At 40.9% G+C, this 19366-nt stretch overlaps 1 protein-coding gene across 1 annotated transcript in view; it reads right to left on the minus strand.

Annotated features, from left to right (window-relative positions):
- DNAH11 (dynein axonemal heavy chain 11) overlaps positions 1-19366 on the minus strand; it is a 3642058-nt gene that overhangs the window by 2025752 nt on the left and 1596940 nt on the right. The window lies entirely within an intron of this gene.

Consider the following 19366-nt stretch of genomic DNA (forward strand, 5'->3'; position numbering starts at 1 on the left):
TTCTCAATTGTTTTCAGGAAATGTCCCAGTGCTGAATCTAGGTATCCAGCACTGAGTAAGAAAAGTAACTTTACCTGCAAACTGAATTTCCTTCCATAGGATAACATTGGCGATTTTAACTGTAAAAGTTTTGGTGTCAACTTTGGAAAACTGCAAATATTCCTAAAAAATCCTGCGAATTACCTAAACAAATTTACTCACTTGTTTACTAAAGATGTCCCAGTGCTGAATCTAGGTATCCAGCACTGATTAGTAAAAGTAATCGCAAAAGTAATTTACCGCTGATGAAATTTCCCTCCATAGGAAACCATTGACTGTTTTCTGTGAAAATTCTTTGTGTCGATTTTTGCAGCATACAAATGTTCCTTAACAATCGCCTGTGTAACAAAAACTATTTCCTTCAACTGTTTTCAGGAAATGCACCAGGGCTGAATCTAGGATCCAGCCCGGAGTAAGAATAACATTCGTAAAGTAATTATATTGCAGTTTACTTAACAATCCCATTGAGCTCAATGTTATAATTGTGTTAAGTTTGTGTTGCATATTGCAACCACTGTACCTATTCCATTCAAAAGTCTATTGCTCATTGAAAGTATTCAACTGTGGCATATCATTCTGAGAAAGTACTTTTATATTAACCTCTGGTTCTAAAGATGAAACAACAATATATTTTTATATACAAACCAATTGGCCTAGAGTTCAGTTCTGGAGTGTGTGAGACCATTGGCTGACTGTGTACATCAAATGCTTTAAACTGTCCTCTGATACTGCCTTACTGCTCGACCAAGCTACCACTTTAGAGAGTAAGGTTATATCTAACTTTAACCTCTGCCAAACCTCTGGAGACTGTTGGACTATGTGCACACTGTACCTTACTTTGGTGCAGTATATACAGAGCCACTTTCTTACAATATTTCCAAGAAAGTAGGGCACATTTCAAAACCTGTTCTAAGGAGCTAACTTTAACACAAAATCCTGCCTGAAAGAGTTAAAATCCTCTGATCTACCATCCAATCCTGCAATCTATTTAAGACATGCGTGGCAAATATTTTTTGGGAGATTTTCTGCTAGGCTAATAAGCCTTTACTTGACAGACAATTAGCGTCTCCTTTTTTTAAATGTCAGGATCATTTCTGCCCCCCTCTAGGTATCCGGGATCTCCCAACCTCTTGCTATTACATGAGAGAGGATGTTCACATAACCAGCCCGCAGTCCAGGTTGTGAATTATAAAGATCATCAAAATCATCTGGAATGAGATCAGAACCAGGGGCCTTTAGAGCCTTGATACTATTAATAGCAGAAAGAGTATCCATTAGGCTGATAAAGATCATATCATTCTTCGCAGTTATATATCACCCTCTGGGCACTCATCAACCCTCTGGGCACTCATCAACCACATTAGGGGCAACTTTGTGGGTGCAGCCTGCGCATACAGTGTTGCAAAATGTTCTTCCTATCTTTCTGGAGGAATAGTATTCTTTCTGGGGTTGAATCTTCCAACAATGTCCCATAAGCAATAATATGCCAGAATGGCCGGCCCTCATTCATTTTAAGGGCCTGGAGCATGTCTTGCCAATCAGCATTCTACAATTTCCTTTATGCATGATCAATAACGCACTTGTCTTCCTAATGGGCTGTGCAAATGTCAAGTTGATTACGGCCCCCCATTTCTTTGCTGCTCACAGTTATGTGAGCACCATTGTGGATTTTTGGGGTGGGCTTGTATGTTGGATGTAGATTTTTTAAAACAAATATTCTGTAATTTGTTAAAACTCCTACCCTGAATATCTAAGATTGGTATAGCCTCCTTTGGGGAGTTCTCATAAATGGATAAAAAATATATAAACCACTGATATATCTTGGCAGAGAGGTTCTCATTAACCAACAACCTAGACCAGCAGACTTCTGTAGTTGCTAGCTACAATCGGTTCAGGGACCAGAGTACTGTATATAGACAAAGCTCTCAAAAGGTCCTTTCCCCTAAGTGTGACTATCAGGGGATTGTGGTCACTATCTGTGTGCATTAAAACCACTATATTATTGAGAAGTGGCCGGAGACTGACCACCAGAAAAACAATCAATCATACTAGTGGTGGTGACTCCCCTCTTCAATTCAATTCAATTGAGCTTCATTCGGTGTGTTTAAACAACCATGAAAGCAGTTGCAATAATAAAAATACATTACAGAAAGAGAACTCCCTTCTTAAATGTGGCTGCTCTGTTTGTTGGAGCAGGTTCTCCCGTTACATGATCTCAAGCTCCAGTCAACCACAAGAGAAACAATTTGTAGAGCAACATTGAAAAGACAGTGATGAGATTTACCCTCAAGGCTAGGGATGCCCAATTGATCGTTCTCCTTTTCTGTTATCATAAGAGATTGAGAGGATTCAAATGATGAATTAAAAAAACCTGCTACAATCACTTTAGCCTTCTGTTGGAACTGGACAATGAAATCGTCTAAAAGAGATATAATTACTGATTCTCTCTTCAAAGGTATAGACCCAGCATACACATTTAATACCACCAATTTCAAACCAGTTGGAAATTCAGCAAATCATACAAAATGTCGTCTTTACCAGTGTTAATAAACCCCCCACCACCCGCCCAGAATTCCTTGGTGATAAAGTTTCCACGCAGTATGAAGCAAACCCCTCAATAAAGATTTTGTCCAGTGCCCAGGTTTTTTGGAATAAACAAACATCATTTCTGATAAAGGAACACCATTCTTATTCTATGAGTTTTGATTTGATTGCAACTACATTCCAAGAAATTAGTGAGAGGCCTTTCATGTTAATAGCATTTTGGTGTGGCACCATGCCTACCGTACCTTTCATCCCCGTCATGATAGCATTAACTAGGATGGGGTAAGTACACACCCAGTCATATTGGCATTACCTTGAATGTGGGTAAGTACACTAGAGGTATTTATAAACCTGAAATGAAAGACAGGTCAGACAAGACAGACTCTGTGCTTGTCCCACCAGCGTAAGGTGGGATGTCACTGTGTAGCGATGACTGGTCTCGAGCAAGTCTCCCTTGGATGCCTCTCCAAGTCAATCTATCAGGCTGAAAGGGGAAGCAGGGCAATTGATAATTGCAGGGATTTGAGGCTTGGTATATTTTAACTGTATGTTGGATTTACCTGGTAGATTTGTTCTATGATCAACCAGATTGTCAGCCAGATCAGAAGAACCTAAAAATGAATTCAAGGACATCCAAATCAAAATTAGAACAGCCTAGTCTTTTAACGCTAACAATGTCAGCCCATATAACAGGACGACACCTCAAACATGAGGAATCCAATGGATCGTCTTATTTTTTAAACTCTTTTCTGTGTCCACTATTGAGGGAGGGGCTAGCTTGGGGATGTTTGTCCTTGTGATGTAGCCATGAACTAGATGTTTCTCCCTGCTTCAAGAAAGATTAATCTTTGCATGATTACCATGTAGGTTCCTGGGAGCATGAGCTAGATAAGAATAGATATATTTGCCCGGTTTGGCTGATGCTTGATGACACAGGAACTAAAGCCACTAGCAATCGAGCCTTCCCCTACAGTTCTGTGCTTCAGATGTGGGTAAAAATCTCTCTAAATTGTGCATTCTCAAGTTAGTTAGTAAGTTATGTGAAGGGCATATGGGCACAGAGAAGTGGAAGCAAGGCTTGGGCAAAGATTGGGGGTTGCTGGAGGCCTACTAGGGGGGTTAGTAGCATGTTGACTATCAACAAGATAAAACCAATGGTTTTAGGGCGCCCACCGCCTCCTTCAAAGATTGAACATTTGAAATGAGAAATACTTCATTGACATTACAGGGCACCCAGACACTGGCAAATTGATTGAATGCTGAAAAAGGTTTAGTGCCTACGGTGACCTTAGTAATTACATTTGTCCTATAAGCTTGCAAATCGCTCAAGGGAGCAAAACGATTACTGCAAGGAAAACCAACCACATTAAAATCAGTATCAGTATTCAAGATATCATAGGGGTAGAGGGCACAGGAGAAGCAATAATATCTAATGAGGAAGTAAAACACAGTGCTATCTGAGCAACTGTGGGCAGTTTCTGACACTGCCTTCTGGGTCTCAAAAATAACCCCTGGATTGTCTACTGGTTTCCCACTGTGTTAGAAGCTAAAAGAACAGGAGCAACAGAAGAAGGGGATTTGATGGCATCTGGAGTTAGAATCTGTTGACATTCCACCAGAAGATTGCCAATCCTGTCAAGTATACAGTTGTCCCTGGGAAATTTACAACTTTTCTAGGTTTTCTTCTGTTTACCCGCCCCCACACTCCACTGAGTGGTCTTCCGTTTCGCCATGGTCAATAAACAGGTAGGGGCAAAATGTAAAGGGAATATATAAGTAAATAGGAAGCAGTGAATCCTGAAAAGTGTACCGTCAATATAAGTGAGCTCAGCGGCAGTGCCCGAAGCAGCAATTTACCCCCGGTGAGCCTGTAACTTATAACAGGATTCAGGGAATGACTCAGAGGATGACTAAAATGCAGGGTAGGAACAAAGTGAAGCTGAAGACCAAAAAAAAACAATGCACACAAGGAACAAAGGCAAATGCTGTTAGAACTTTCCAACACTCAAGTGTTGATATGTGTCAGGAATACGTCAGCACAGCAAGTCTGTTAAACCCCTGAAGTCCACAATAGCATAACGCAGTTCACAGCAGCAAAGCCCATTTGCCTCCCCCTGGTCTTGCAGCTGGCCGTTTCACCCAAATGACTGGCCAGTGATCATATCCACAGTCTGTGGCCAAAGTCACAAGGGTCTAGCCATATCCATACTAATATTATAAAGAGACAGCCCAACCCTTTGAGGCGGGTAATCTCAGTAACCACAGCACCAATCACAACACCCAATACAGCATTGGAAAGGGCAGTTGCAGAAGAAGGACATAGGCTATGCAGACGCCCACCATATACATTTGAAAGGTAAAAGAACCGTGCCAGCAAAGTAGTCCCTTGTGGGCGTGTCTGCGTTGTGCTGTGGGTGTGTGCTGGGGGCGTGGCAAACGATGGGGGCGTGACAAACGCTGGGGGCAGTGTGCTACGTTCCGCCCTTCATGCCATGTGGGTTGTACATACAAAATAATCATATCGTGTGCTGTGGGTGTGTGCTGGGGGCGTGACAAACGCTGGGGGCGTGTGCTACATTCCGCCCTTCATGCCATGTGTGTCGTACATACAGAATAATCATATTGTGTGCTGTGGGCCTCTGCTGGGGGCGTGACAAACGCTGGGGGCGTGTGCTACTTTCCGCCCTTCATGCCATGTGGGTCGTACATACAAAATAATCATATTGGAAAAATAATACAAGGCTCACATTCACAGCTTGCGCCGGGCCTCAAGCGAGACCACACGCGAATGAGCGTGTCTGCGGGGAAAATTACTGCAGTGCCTCCGGCGCGCTGTCCCTCAACTGTGTGCATAAATTAATTTACACACAGCGACCAAAAAATGCACGGGAGCAAGAGCTTTCAATGGGCGTCTGCGTTCAGCTGGAGGCGCGCCAATTACGCAATTGTGCCGCATCAATGGGCGTCACAAACGACAGTGGGCAAGGCAATTGCGGATTGCATGGGAGCAAGGGGCGTACACAAAGTGCGCGGCAATCGGCAGCCATCAATTGCCACACATTCTAAAAATAGGATACCAATCACTCACCTGGGCGTATGCCTTCAATGGGCGTCTGCGTTCACCTGAAGGCATGGTAACTAACCGTTTGCTCAGCCCCCTTTGGGGACTGCCCGTTGTCTCACACATACTGGGGACGAATGCAGTGTGTGCCTTGGACTGGGTGTGTCTGAAAGGGCCGAATGCAGTTTGGGCCTTGCCCTGGGTGCGTATCAAAAACACTCGGGCCGAAGACCGTCAGTGTGGGTCTTAAACAAATAATAAGAGCGGGGAAAAACTTTCAAGGCAAACAAAAAATGTTGTCTACCGTGAGATTTTAAAATAAATTGCCCTTGCCAAATACACACATTGCACACATTCTATTTCATACCCGGACAACGTCGGGACGGGCTGCTAGTACTATGTATAGTTATACTTATATAGGAGGCTACAATTGACACAGAGAACTGGTCACTATGAATAATTTAACAGGATGGTTGTAGCGAGCAGCTGTTCCATTTCTCAAGCACAGGACAGCATGAAACAGATCAAGATCATGTGCACCAATAGAAGCCTATTGATAAGGCCACCACTATCCTAATTTTTCATCCACAAATACGTAGTTAGCATGCCGCAACCCACCCTATCCAACCTGCCATGCACCTGAGACCTCTTACCTTAGCAAGAGGAGCAAGCGCAGTGATGGGGCGGGAACAGCTGGAAACTGATGTTGCCTTACTCGGGGAACCATCCAAAGTGAGAAGAGATTACTGGGCATGCAGTGGTTCAACAGTGCAAACCCTCAGCAAAATCCCAGCAAGACCCTCGTATGACCTCTTTCATTACTGCTTTTCTCACTGTCCCAGCATGTTATGTGTTCAGTGTGAGTGGGCAGGCACAAGCACAGCATCAGGGGAGGAAATTCCAACTAATTTACATTAGATAAGCAACAACTGGATTCTTAGATTGTTGTATATGAATTTAGGACCCTAGTGTAATTTTCCCGATTCATGCCCATATATAGGTATAAATCACCCTATCCTTATATAGGCATAGAAATTATAACCATATTTAGACTTAGCCTATGCAGTCCAAATACGGCATGGCTACTTCCACTAGTTCCGAAAATCCACAACGATTTCTTGGAAAAACCCGCCTTCAGCAGTCAGGGACTTTCCCTTGCTTGAATATTAATTTATCCAAGAACTCATGGAGTTTTCAAAGAATTGAGTCTTTGATGACGTTATTATGTCCAACCTTACGTCAAACTAGGCACCTTCAAGGTATAAATATACCCACACTCTCCCAGGCAAACACACAGTGGTTTGGAGCAGTTCGACTACCTACTTGCCCGACGCCCTGCTACAGCAAGTGCCGAAGGAAGCCGACCCTCCAGCAGACGCATTGAGAAAGATGCTGTCTTTTCTCCTGCCGAGAAATCCAGCTCCATTGTTTCCAACCTACCCTTCAGGGGTTGTTGGGAAACAGAGTCCTGAGAGAGAGATACCAGACCTCCTTCATTCTAAAACCAAGGTACGGAGCTGATTAGACCCTTAGAGCATTCTTGGATTAGATTCTTGGCAAAGAATACTGAAACTAAGCTACACCTCACTTACTTCTTCCCTCCTACTAGACCTAGGTTAGGTACATCGGGGTAGGAGTATTTAGAAGCACCAGTTGAGTAGTGTGGCTCACTGGTTAGAGGAGGCAGACCTGGAAGCAGAGGTCAGCCCGGGACCAGGGTTCAATTCCCGGCTCGACGGGGTCTTGAGTCCTAAAATGTCCATGGACTCGACAATTCTCGCTCCGGTGCCTACTCGATTCACGGGTTCACACTCTGCGACTCTGGGCAATAGCTTGCTTAATCTCCACAACGGCCCCTCGCGGCGGGATGCCTGGCTTTCACCTTGCGGTACCTTGCCGGGGTTATCTCACAGGGGAATACCAGGACGGGTTCCCTAAGCAAGCGCTTAGAAACCGCTTGGTGATTTGCGCTATATAAATTCCTGTACATTTACATGTACATTTACTAATGTATGTATTCTATGTATTTTATGGCGTAGAAACCATATCATGCTTTTACAGTATTATTTTATAATAGTCTTTGTACTGTACGCATTGTACTTTGCAACCAGTATTACAATTGTAGCAGTTCATTTCTCCTGCATGAGACAGAAGACTGTTCAATAAATACCTTTTATTGAAAACGCCGTCTCTCTATTTCTCTGCACCTCTGGTGAAAATAAGCATGCACGATTGACTTAGTGAAATAACTATCTATTGTTTCTGCGACTCTAGAGATACATTTCTTATTCTTGGGAAACAAAGTTGTCATGTTTATGCGCTTGTCAGAGACTAATCCCTTCTTGTTTATTCGAGAAAGTTTCTAGTGACCTCTGAGCTAGCTGGCACTCACAATTAAGTCTAATATATTCGATAGAGACCTAGTAGACCTCAGTCCTACGTCAAATCTATAGTATATGTTATTCCAATGTGCAGAGCCTATTGGGTATTTAGGAACTGCACTACATGGCACAAATAAAAATAATGGATCCCTGTGATTAATTGAGAGGCTCATTTCCACAGTGAGGCTGTACGCTCTTGCAGGAGAGAGCATTCTGATTGTCTGGCTGTTGGAATGATATAAATGAAATGGTGACCATTACTGTTTATGGTGAAAAATTTGAGATGTGGAAATAAAGTATAAAAACTATATAAAGGGGCAGCACAAAGGCAATCTGTCCCCCTAAGTTTAGAGAGGAGGCGTCTAAGGGATAACTGCTGTGAATAAAATAAATGTATACTGTTTCATACTAATTTTTAGAATCTTGCAGGACTCTCACAAAATCGTGAATAGTAAAAAGGGGTAGATGCATTCTGAATACACTCCATTAGTAGGAATGCATGTGGTGGTAATTTTGTTTTGTGAGGAAGTACTGTGAACGGAAGATGGTTAATTTCTATTTTCCCCAAAAAAGTTACAATCTCTTGAGTCTCTTGCAGGATCATGAACAGTAGAAAGGAGATAGTGATGTTTGAATAGACTGCAATATACACACCTGCTACTATAGGAACAAGCATAACTGTAGACAGCGTTTGTCAGGGTGTATTATGTACGTCCATCTGCTTTGTAAGAGTTGTGAGTGAGGTATAGTCTGTTCCCACACACTACTATGCACATTTATTACCAGAGAAAGGGGTATTAGCAGCGAGGACAGTCCCTGGACAGAGCATACTATGCACACCTGTCATCCAAGAGAGAGTTCTCAGTGGAGAGGCGGGTCTCTCTCCACACACCCTACCATACACATCCATCATCTGAGACAGACTTGTGACAGAAGAGGCTAATCCATGTACATGCCTTACTATTCACAGCCATCATCTGAGACAGAGGTCTGACAGAAGAGACTAGTCTATGTATACACCCTACTAAGTACACCCGTCATGTTAGACAGACGTCTCACTGGAGAGGCTAGCCTTTTTCTATACAGCCTACTGTGCACACCTGTCATCCGAGAGAGAGGTCTGGAAGGAGAGGTTATTCCATGTACCAACCCTACCCAGCACAGCATTCGTCTGAGACAGAGGTCTGATAGAAGAGGGCAGTCCATGTGCACAACCTAATATATACATCAGTGATCTGTGGGAGATGACTTAGCGGAAAGGTATTCTATCTCCATACACCCTACTACGCAAACAAATCATCTGAGAGAGAGGTCTGGAAGAAGAGGGCAGCCCATGTACACACCAACCTTTGCACTTCCGTTAGCTGGGAAAGAGGTGTGGAAAGAGAGTGAAGTCCTTGCAGACACCCTTCTACGCACACCTTTCATGTAAGAGAGTGGCATGGAGGGAAGAGGCCAGTCTTCTCACACCTATCATCCAAAAGAGGGGTCTCACTGGAGAGGCCAGCTGCTCCATACACACTACTATGCACAGCTGTCCTCTAAGATAGAGGTCTGTGGAGAGGCCAGTCTCTACCCACAACATACTACACACACCTGTCATGTAAGAGATGGATCTCAATAGAGAGGATACTCCATCCCACATACTTCTATTTCCCTGCAAGTTTGTTGCAATCTCGTGAGACTCTTGCAAGAATAACTAACAAGCTTCATGGAAGGAAGCTTGCTCCATGGACACGTGCAATCTCGCGACAGGCTCATAAGACCTGCATGAAAAATTACTGGACTTGCCACGAGGTGTATTACGATCCTGTGAGAGTCTTGCAAGATCGTACGTATGGGGGAATGTTTTTTAAAAAGAGGCAAGGCTCAAACAATGGATATAATTTTATTGCATGGTTGAAGAAATGCTGTGATGTGAATGGGTGTAGAACCAGGGATAGCTCAGATTGTTCTTGGAGGAGAAGGAAGCCTGTTGGAGTTGTGCTCAGGAGAAGTATCTGAAGTTGGAACTGAGACAGACTGGGGTGTTCATCTGTGTATAAGAAAGCCACTCTAAGTTCAGGTAATTAGATATATAGTTTATTAAGTTTGTTGAGAAATGTCAGTAAGTGCACTTATACACTTATACAAGGTTTAGTGAGTCAAAAGCAGTTTGTAGAGGTGTATGTTTATTAATATAGGTTTTGAGAGGTAGACTTTAGAATGTGGAGCAACATCACCAAGTATTGGATGTTGTGTTACAAAATTAAATGTTCAATCTGTATGTAGTTGGAAGTACAAGAGACAGGGTTTCTGAAATTAAAAAAGAATGCATCTGCAAATATGTTAATACATGGCCTAGGATTTTTATGAACCTTACTGTGTTCATATTTTACCTGTACAAGATGTTTGAGTGGAGATAATGCCATTTAAAACACTGTGCTCACTGTTGGGAAAGGTGTGTAAAGTGGAATGTATTACTTTACAAATTGTTTTGGAACCATGTTTGAAGGCTTGTTATAACTTAACTGGGGAGATAAAAATGCAGTGTTTGAGGATGTGGAATTTGTGTGGTGGTGTAGTACATATAAACATGTGATTGTGGGTGAAAAATGTAGAAATCTTAAGAGAATGTTGTGATGTATCATTGTTCTCAATCTCTGATCAGTATGTAACTTTATAATTTTTGATTATTTTGTCTATTTTGAGGGAGAAAGTAGAACACAGAAGCTCTGAAAACAGAAATACCATGTCACACAATTTATGGAGGAATAAAACAAAAAATGGTTACTTTGCAAGAAAGATGGAACAGTAACTGTGTGGAAAGTCAGGAAAAAAATGCAATTGCACAACTGATGTTGTTCTTCGTGGCTACCATGACATTTATACCCTTGGAGAAGCTTATTCGGTGTAGCTCTATTCTACTTGTTTATGATGACAAAATTAACTGCTTTCTTAAGCATCAAAAAATGGCTTTATTTATAGAAGGAGGATTATTATCTGCTTGAGCATTGAGTACCTAGGCAGGCACAAAGTCACCATGTTCAAAAGACAAGGACACCCCTGAGGAGCTATCAAGCTCTGCAGCATTGGTTAACTCTGCCTGAGCAAGGTGTTGGGGGTGCATAGCCCTCCATGTCGCCACATTCCATTGGTACACATGATATGATCCTTATTCTTGCTGCCCCTGCTGAACACCTTTTTGTATATTTTATAAATTAGCAAAGATAAATAATATTTTGTAAAGTGTGTTGTTTTTACTGTTATTGTAGTTTATTAATGTTGGTCTGTGTTATGTTGGTAAATTGCTTTATTTTAATAAAATTAAGTTACTACTGATTTCGTTTCTTAACCCTTTGGATACGTCGAACAGACCCCAGCCGTCTATCACAGGTGGCGTGTGCGTCGGACATCCCCTGAGGTGGAGTGTGCGTCGGACGTCCCCTGGCCGTACGATTTGCGGACGAAGGTAATTTTCCCGCACTGCGGTAACATTTCGCCCGCATTTAAAGGGTTATTAGCTATTCAAGATTTGAAAATTAATATGGTCTTGTAATGATGACTTAAAGTGTCAGTTCATTCTTTAAGAACTGTAACTGATCTCCTGCATGCATATGTATGTTTAAATTACAATAGAGAGAATTGTGCTTTTTCCCACTGTAGAAAAAAGATCTTTATACAAGAGGCAGATTTTGGTACAGAGGCAAATGCATTCTCATAGTATACCATGCCATGCAGTCTGCTGGTGGAGAGGGAAGTTCCTTTGCACATCTTAGTATATATGCTTGTCACTCTGGAAAGCATTTTCAGCATAGAGCTATGTCTTTATGTGCACCATACTACACATGCCTGCCCCCAGAAGGAGTTTGTGTACAAATATGATGCACATAGAAGAAATAACAAGAGTAGGCAGGGTGGCCAACAGCAATCAAATACGTCTGTGCTCGAAAGTTTTTACAACATATTCAGATGACTATTGAGACACTATATTTATTTGTGTCCCTGAACTCCTTTTTTTTGCTAGTGGGATACAATCAAACCACATATATAGAATTCTGAGCCCTGAAGAAGTCTCGACAGAGACAAAACCTGTTGGCTAAAAGAATCATTTGTGATTATTGGATTTTAAACATCTGAATACTATTAAATCACTAAAGAACAATTATTTCGACTACAGGAAACCTTGGGACCTGCTTCTTCTACTATCAGTCATGGATGTTTTATGTTTCAATGAACTGTAATGAGATTTCTCAGTTGATGGGTGCTAACTCCAAATGTTGTTTCTCACTCTACAAACCGGACTACTAGTCAAAAACCCCATTTAGTTTTCACTTAAAAAAACAAATGTTACAGCGACATTATAGTTAGGAAACCGAATTAGAAAACCCTTAGAAATTCACGTAAAAAAACAAAAGGTTACAAAAACGTTATAGTTAGGAAATACAATTTAAAAAAACTTAGAAATCCCCTAAAAAACAATGGTTAAAGGGACATTATAGGTAGGCTCATACAAAACCAGTGAAATTCAGCTGTTATAGTTACCTGAGCCAACAATAATGCATGCTACCCCAATTCACTGCTTATGACCTCACATATTACATCACCCATGACATGGTCAGTGACACCACTAAATACATGTAACCTTTGGCTTATTAAGTGAATATATATTTTTAGATTCATAAAAAGAAAGCGGTATATAAGAAAAAAGAGATAACCTGAAAGCAAGAGCTATGAATGGATAAAATAATTGAAAAGACAGAAACAATATAAATTTATATGCATGGATATAGATTCATGAACAACAAGTCCCAGATATCAATTTCCAAATGACACATTTTAAAGGGCAATTCGATCAACTTTAGGTATGTTTTCCATCTAGGAAGTAACAAAAGGACTGCTTTGATTAGGCTTTTCATATACTGATTCATTATTGGCAATTTTCTGTCTGACACAATAGACATTGACGTGACTAATGAAACATCTTTAGGAAAGAGTGTAAAGGTAACTTGTAGCTAAATGCGTTTGACCCTGTTTAAAAAAATAAGTACAATGTTAGTCCTCAAGAATTTTGAATGACTGATCTAGTCACCATTCTTTGCTCTGATCGTAAAGTTAACAGTGACTAAATTTAAGTATATAGAGTAGAACTGCTTAAGTTATTATTACACAAAAGAGGATTTACACTACAATATGGTACTAAAGTTTTCTTGCTAATGTAAGAAAGTATCTGCTTAATTTTCTGGATAAAAACAAACCAAAAACACTCACTCCAAAAGATTTAACAGCGTATTTTATCAATATTCGAAGAGTAGAACATTGGCTTCTTGCACAAGCTTGGCCTAATAGATGAGGTAACTTTCAGAGAAATAGCAGATAGGCCTAGTACTTAAACACTCAAAACAGTCCAGTAAGAATTAAAATGCTGCAATTACTACATCAAATGTAGGTAAACATTATAAAACACAAAAAACAAAACTGAAGAAAAGTATCAAAAAGCTGCACTGTAGAGAAAAGGGAAAACTAGGTCATTACAAATTAATGGATATAGTTGATACATAGAAATATTTTGTGCTTCAAGTTTTTTTAAACTCACAAAAACTGTTTGTGCAGAACGGTGTATGGACAAAAAGCCTGCTATACCAATATAGGTACCTAACTAGCCTAATCTAAAATATTGCCTTCCTTTAACACTTCAACTTTCAGAACAAAAAGAAGGTTGACAATTATTTTTGTGAAAACTTCACAGAAAGTTCCTGATAACTAAGCAAAATGCTGCACTGTGACATGTCAAGCACTAAGCAGCCATTTGAACCAAAATGGGGCACCCCTCACTCCTGTCTGCCATCTCAATGCTATTCACACAACTCCCTAGTTTAACTCTTTCCCTTCGCACCAGCCTGTTTTAACTTCATTTTATTTTTACTTTCTGTCCTGTTCCCTTCCTGCTGTGCTTTTCGTTTTCTGTTGGTCTGTCCTGTTATCCTCCATCCAATATTCAAAACTCCTCTGAGATAAAGTCCAATACTCTAAGAGCCACAGAACTGTCATCACACATTCCTAGTGGCCGGTGCACCACCCGTAGGCACACATCATGGATCAGATTGTAAGAAATAGGATTATAATTTGAGGTGGGTAACTACCCACCTCCAGGAATAATGACAACTTTTGTCAGGGTGAACCTACCTTTCTCATCCAAACCGTACTTCACACAAGCAGGGGTCCCTCAAGCCTCTATCATCTCACCCATGCTTTTCAACATCTACATTAAGTCATTACCAGCACTGATCAATCAATTTCGTCTCACATGCTATAACTATGCAGATGAATTGCAAATACTTCTTCAACTGGAATGCCCCAAAGACATTGGAAACTTGCCAATTTTCAGTTGTCTTAGAGCTGTGGATCAGCAGATGACGTGGCGCCATTTCACATTGAATGCTTCCAAATGGAAATACTCAAGTGTGGTGATTGGAAACATTATGAACCACTCGCTGAATGGCCGGATGATCTGGGAACACTGCCTAAAGTATTGAAGGAAGTAAGAAACCTCGGAATGACCATGGACTCCAAGCTATCAATGAATGCCCAAGTGGACAAACTAGCAAGGTCAAGCTGTGTTACTATAAAAGCTCTGCGACAAATCTTGCCACATTTGGGATTTCCACACTCGCTCCTGGCTACCACCTCCCTTGTTCTGTCTAAACTCGATTATGCCAATAGCCTCTACCACAGATCACATTTGAAGACCATGAAAAGACTACAATGAATTCAGAACTCACCTGCCAGATTACTATTAAATATAAAACTGCAAGACCACATCTTCCCTGCTTTGAAAGTCCTGCATTGGTTACCGGTTGCCAGAAGATCCACGTTCAAGCTGATTTTTATCACTTACAAAGTGACACATGGAACAGGACAGCTCTTTATCAGGAATAAAATCACCAAACACATTCAACAAAGAAACCTCCGCTCTAAAGTGACACCTCGCCTCAAAATTCCAAGATACAAGAAAAAAAAATGGACAGCACACCCTTCTCTGTTCAAGCAGCCAAACTATGAAACTCTTTAGCCCCCAACATATGATCCAGGGATAAACACCTTATCTTTAGAAAACTACTCAAGAATTGGGTCTTCCCCACATAACCATCATATGCGAATGGAAATATACAGTATATCCCTCTGTATATAAGCATTTATTTGTACTATAAAAATGTACCTATATATGTGTGTTGCTTTGTATAAACATGTAGAATAATTATGTTTAAAAATATATGTATATGTAGATTGATATTCATTAGTTCTGTTTAACAAATGTACATATTACTAATAGTTACATTATTCTATGATTTTAACATGTATATAAGTGACTGCATAAATAAGTAAATCTTTAATCAATTTGTTATCTACAACTGCTTCACTATTGAATAAAAAATATATATATATAAATAAATAACATTAATTTAAAGCACAACAACACTTGAAAATGGGGTTTATTTAATGCGTCTTCATTCTACATATACTACCTTTCTTTATGCATCTATATACCTTCCATGTACTTATGGATCTATATATTTATTACTTTTCTTCTAATTCAGCATATCAAGTGCACTACCTTATTACGCACCCTATTCCACTCTCAATATATCCTCTACCTCGTATTCTCACTGTAAACTTCTATCAATATATCCTCTACTTCCATTCTCTCATTCATCCCATACCACTACTATGATCCCCAAAATAACCCTTTCTAGACTCTTTCTTACTCTACCCCTCCTTGCAACATCGCATACCTCTATTTCTATCCCGATCCCCCAAAACAAGCCTTTCTAAACTCTTCTCTCTGGCTCTTCCACCTCCACCTTCCTTTTACTCATCCCAAGCCTCATCCTACTGCTATAAGCTCCAAGACAAACAAATAAAAACAAAAACATATTTCTAAATTCTTTCCTCTTCTATCCCTTCACTATCCTTTTCAATCCAAGTAACAGACTAACATGTCCACCACTCAAATTAATTTCATATTTCACTATACTAATTCACCACTAATCCTTTATGGGTTCCGTAGTAGCGTGCTACTCACCAAAAAAGCTCTTCAAGACCCCATCGGGGGTAGCAAGGGCTATGTAAATGCAAAGCTTTTTCCCTCTTCTATCCCTCTAATATCTCAATCCAAATAACTGACTAACATATTCACCACTCAAATTACTTTCATATTTCACTATACTAATTCATAACTAATCCTTTATGGGTTCCAAAGTATCGTGCTACTTGCCAGAAAAGTGCTTTGACTCCTCTCAGGGGTAGTAAGCGTTATATAAATGCAATTTCAATACAATACCTCGTAGCTTTAGCACAGAGCAGACAGACTTAACTTGGGGTAATATGTAAAGGATGTATGCAATACTAAAAAAATAATGAAGTAAAAATGCAAAACAATAAAAATCCCAAAACAAATTAGAAAAAGTAACATTTCCTAAACAAAATTGCACCAAAATAAATGACAAAAATCCATTCAGGGGAACTGGAGATCTGAGTTTTGGAAGATTTAAGTGAAAATAGAGACAAAAAGTGCCTACGATAGTCAATAGTTACAATAGACATTGACCTAGGCACAATTGGAGGCCAACCTTGATGGAGTGCAGGTCAGATACACCAACTAGGTTCATCCTGGTCAAAGATTTTACCTTCTGCCTTACGTTCTGGTCCACCACAGGAGTACACCTCAAAACCCTCATGTCCTCAGGGGAGGTACTATATGGTTCACAGGGCATCAGGCAGAAGCCAACCTCAGAGTCCAGTTAAGATCCATTTGCCACTGGTCAGCTGCATACTTCCAGGACAAGGCCTTTTGCAGCTTCTTGGATCCCTGTAGCTTGAACAGGAAGTCAAACGTATGACCTTTGTAGGCCAGTTCATTGTCCTGTGTACAAGAGTTGCAGGTCCAGTCTTTCTGGGCTTCTCTCTGGGTGCCAGGCGGTGCCACTTTATGCCTGGCACTAGCTAGTGGGTGAGAATGACTCCTGTATACAGTCTAACCAATGGGTAAACTTTTCTGTGGCCAACCATATCACTTTGGGCAAATCTGAAGTGGTGAAAGTTTCTGGTCACAGAGTGGGGAGTAATCAGGGACATCTTAAGGATTTTGGAGGCGCTGGGGCAAACGTATTTTGGGGGCCCCTGTTCAGAACAGGTTCGAATTTATGATTCAATTTCAGCTCTTTCACATCATCAGGAACTCTTGCCCAAATTATAAATGCGTTTACAACTGTTATTCTGGGGTATTGATGGTTGTTTTCTACATTGTAACACAGCAGCAGCTCCCTAATCTTAATGCAAATATTCTCTGTGACTTCCTTCAATTTCTCATATGTGAGGTCCTCTTTTTAATGTAACATAAACACGACATTGTGTCTGCAATAGACTCACACACATTACCCACATTAAAAAATAATTTAAAGGAGAACGGTATTTAAAACAATCTGTTTAATAATTATGTAAGGTCATACGGGGAAGGCAGGGGCTCTGGGCCAGAGTCCACTTTGCCCATGCCTTAAAACATCTATGGGAGTAATGCCAGTTTTCTCCCACATCAAACACTAAAATCCAGTTTGAGGCAGCCACTATACCCTCAACAAACCCAGAGACAGAAGTCCTTCAGCAACCAGAGAGTGGTTCCACAAGAATGGTCTTGGCATCCTGTTCTCTCCCCTTGCAAGTGTGCCCCAACCGAGCAAACCTGTCAAGCAGGATTTGACATTCAAGCAGGATTGGGCACAGTAGTTTCAAAAAGGATGTCCACATCCACCACTGTGCATATTCCATGGAATTCAGAAGAAACACCTCTGCCCTTTCAGGTCAGCTTATTACTTGTTCCTGGGAGGCATTTCACACCAAGAGCTAATGCAAATTAGCCTCCAAGAACTTCAGGCAAGTAAAAGGTAACTTTCAAAAAGTTACCTTTCCTTAGCATTTTATAAGATTCCAACTTCCCAACTGAAGTGAATTTCCATACCTATTAAAGTCATGTTTTAATTGTTTCTCCAGCTGAGATACAGTATTAGTTTTTTCATCTATACTCTGATTTTCTACGTAGGCCAGTTAGGCCAGCCAGAATGAAAGTAGCTGTTGCGTGCTCATCACTCTAAGGAAATGCTTACATTAAAATTCTATTACGTCCTACCTTTAAATACTATGCAACCTGCCTTGTGGGCTATAAGGCTATAAGGCCTGCATAGGGGAGATTTTTTATACCTTAAAAGGGTTTAACAGGCCCAAATGCAGCTTTTTCACTGCTACAGTCAGCCATCAATGGGAAGCCTGAAGCTATGTTTGCACTGGCACTGTAGTAGATGACACAACAGGTGCTGAAGTCCACAAGATGTTTTTAACTTCTAGGTCCTGGGTACAATTTGTACCACATCCTAGGTTTATAGAAAAGTTAAATATGTCAATTAGGAGTATGCACAATCAGATATTTTAAAAGGGGGAGCACAGGCACTTTACTACTAGATAGCAGGAGTAAAGTGCACACAGTTCTAGAGCCAGCAAACATACACAGTTCAGAAAAAGATGATAAATCTGGGGTTACCACAAAGAAATGGTGAATTCCCTAAAGGGAGCATGACCTTCTAGACACTGAGGTGCTGGCAGCGACTGATGTATTTACATTGCAGGTATGCATACATCCCTATAGTGTGTCCACTCTCACAAGGCTTCTTCTCTCACTTTAAGGAAACCAGTGCGTGACAGGCAGGGGCAGTGTCCAGTAAAATATCTATCATGTACTCCAAATGATGAAATGCACATATGTGTGGTCAAAATACAAATCTGTGCTTTAGTGAGATACTAATGCGTTGTGGATCCCTTAATAGAGCCTTGCTCACTGTGTCTTGCTCTTTTTGTTTATCGTCTTCCTTCACCTCTTGCCATTGCCTTTTTTATTGTTTATATGCTCTTTTCCAATGCATGTTCCACTTTATATTACATTTATTTTTGACTGTTTCTATTATTATATCAAAGTAAAACATTTAAAGTGATACTGTAATGGGGACGGGTGACCTCCGCACCCTGAACCCCGGTGTGAGCCTTTAACCTGTGACCCCTCCCTCTTGTTTCCACAGCCGACTGTACCCCCTGTGTGGAACCTGCACGAGGAACGCTACAGTTGCGACGAAGAAGATGAAGGTATCGGGCCCTTTAACTGGACCTGCGGGAGCGTTGAGGAGGAGGAGTCTGGTCCCACCTTAAAGGACGTCAGCGATAGAGCACAGGTGTGTCTTTACACCGGAGGAGCGGACAGAGGGTGGAGAGGAGCGGCGTGGAGCAAAATTGAAGGCGAAAGCGAGGCGGGGAGAAAGGA

The sequence above is a fragment of the Lissotriton helveticus genome, chromosome 10 (assembly GCF_964261635.1).
Source record: "Lissotriton helveticus chromosome 10, aLisHel1.1, whole genome shotgun sequence".
Taxonomy (NCBI): Eukaryota; Metazoa; Chordata; class Amphibia; order Caudata; family Salamandridae; genus Lissotriton; species Lissotriton helveticus.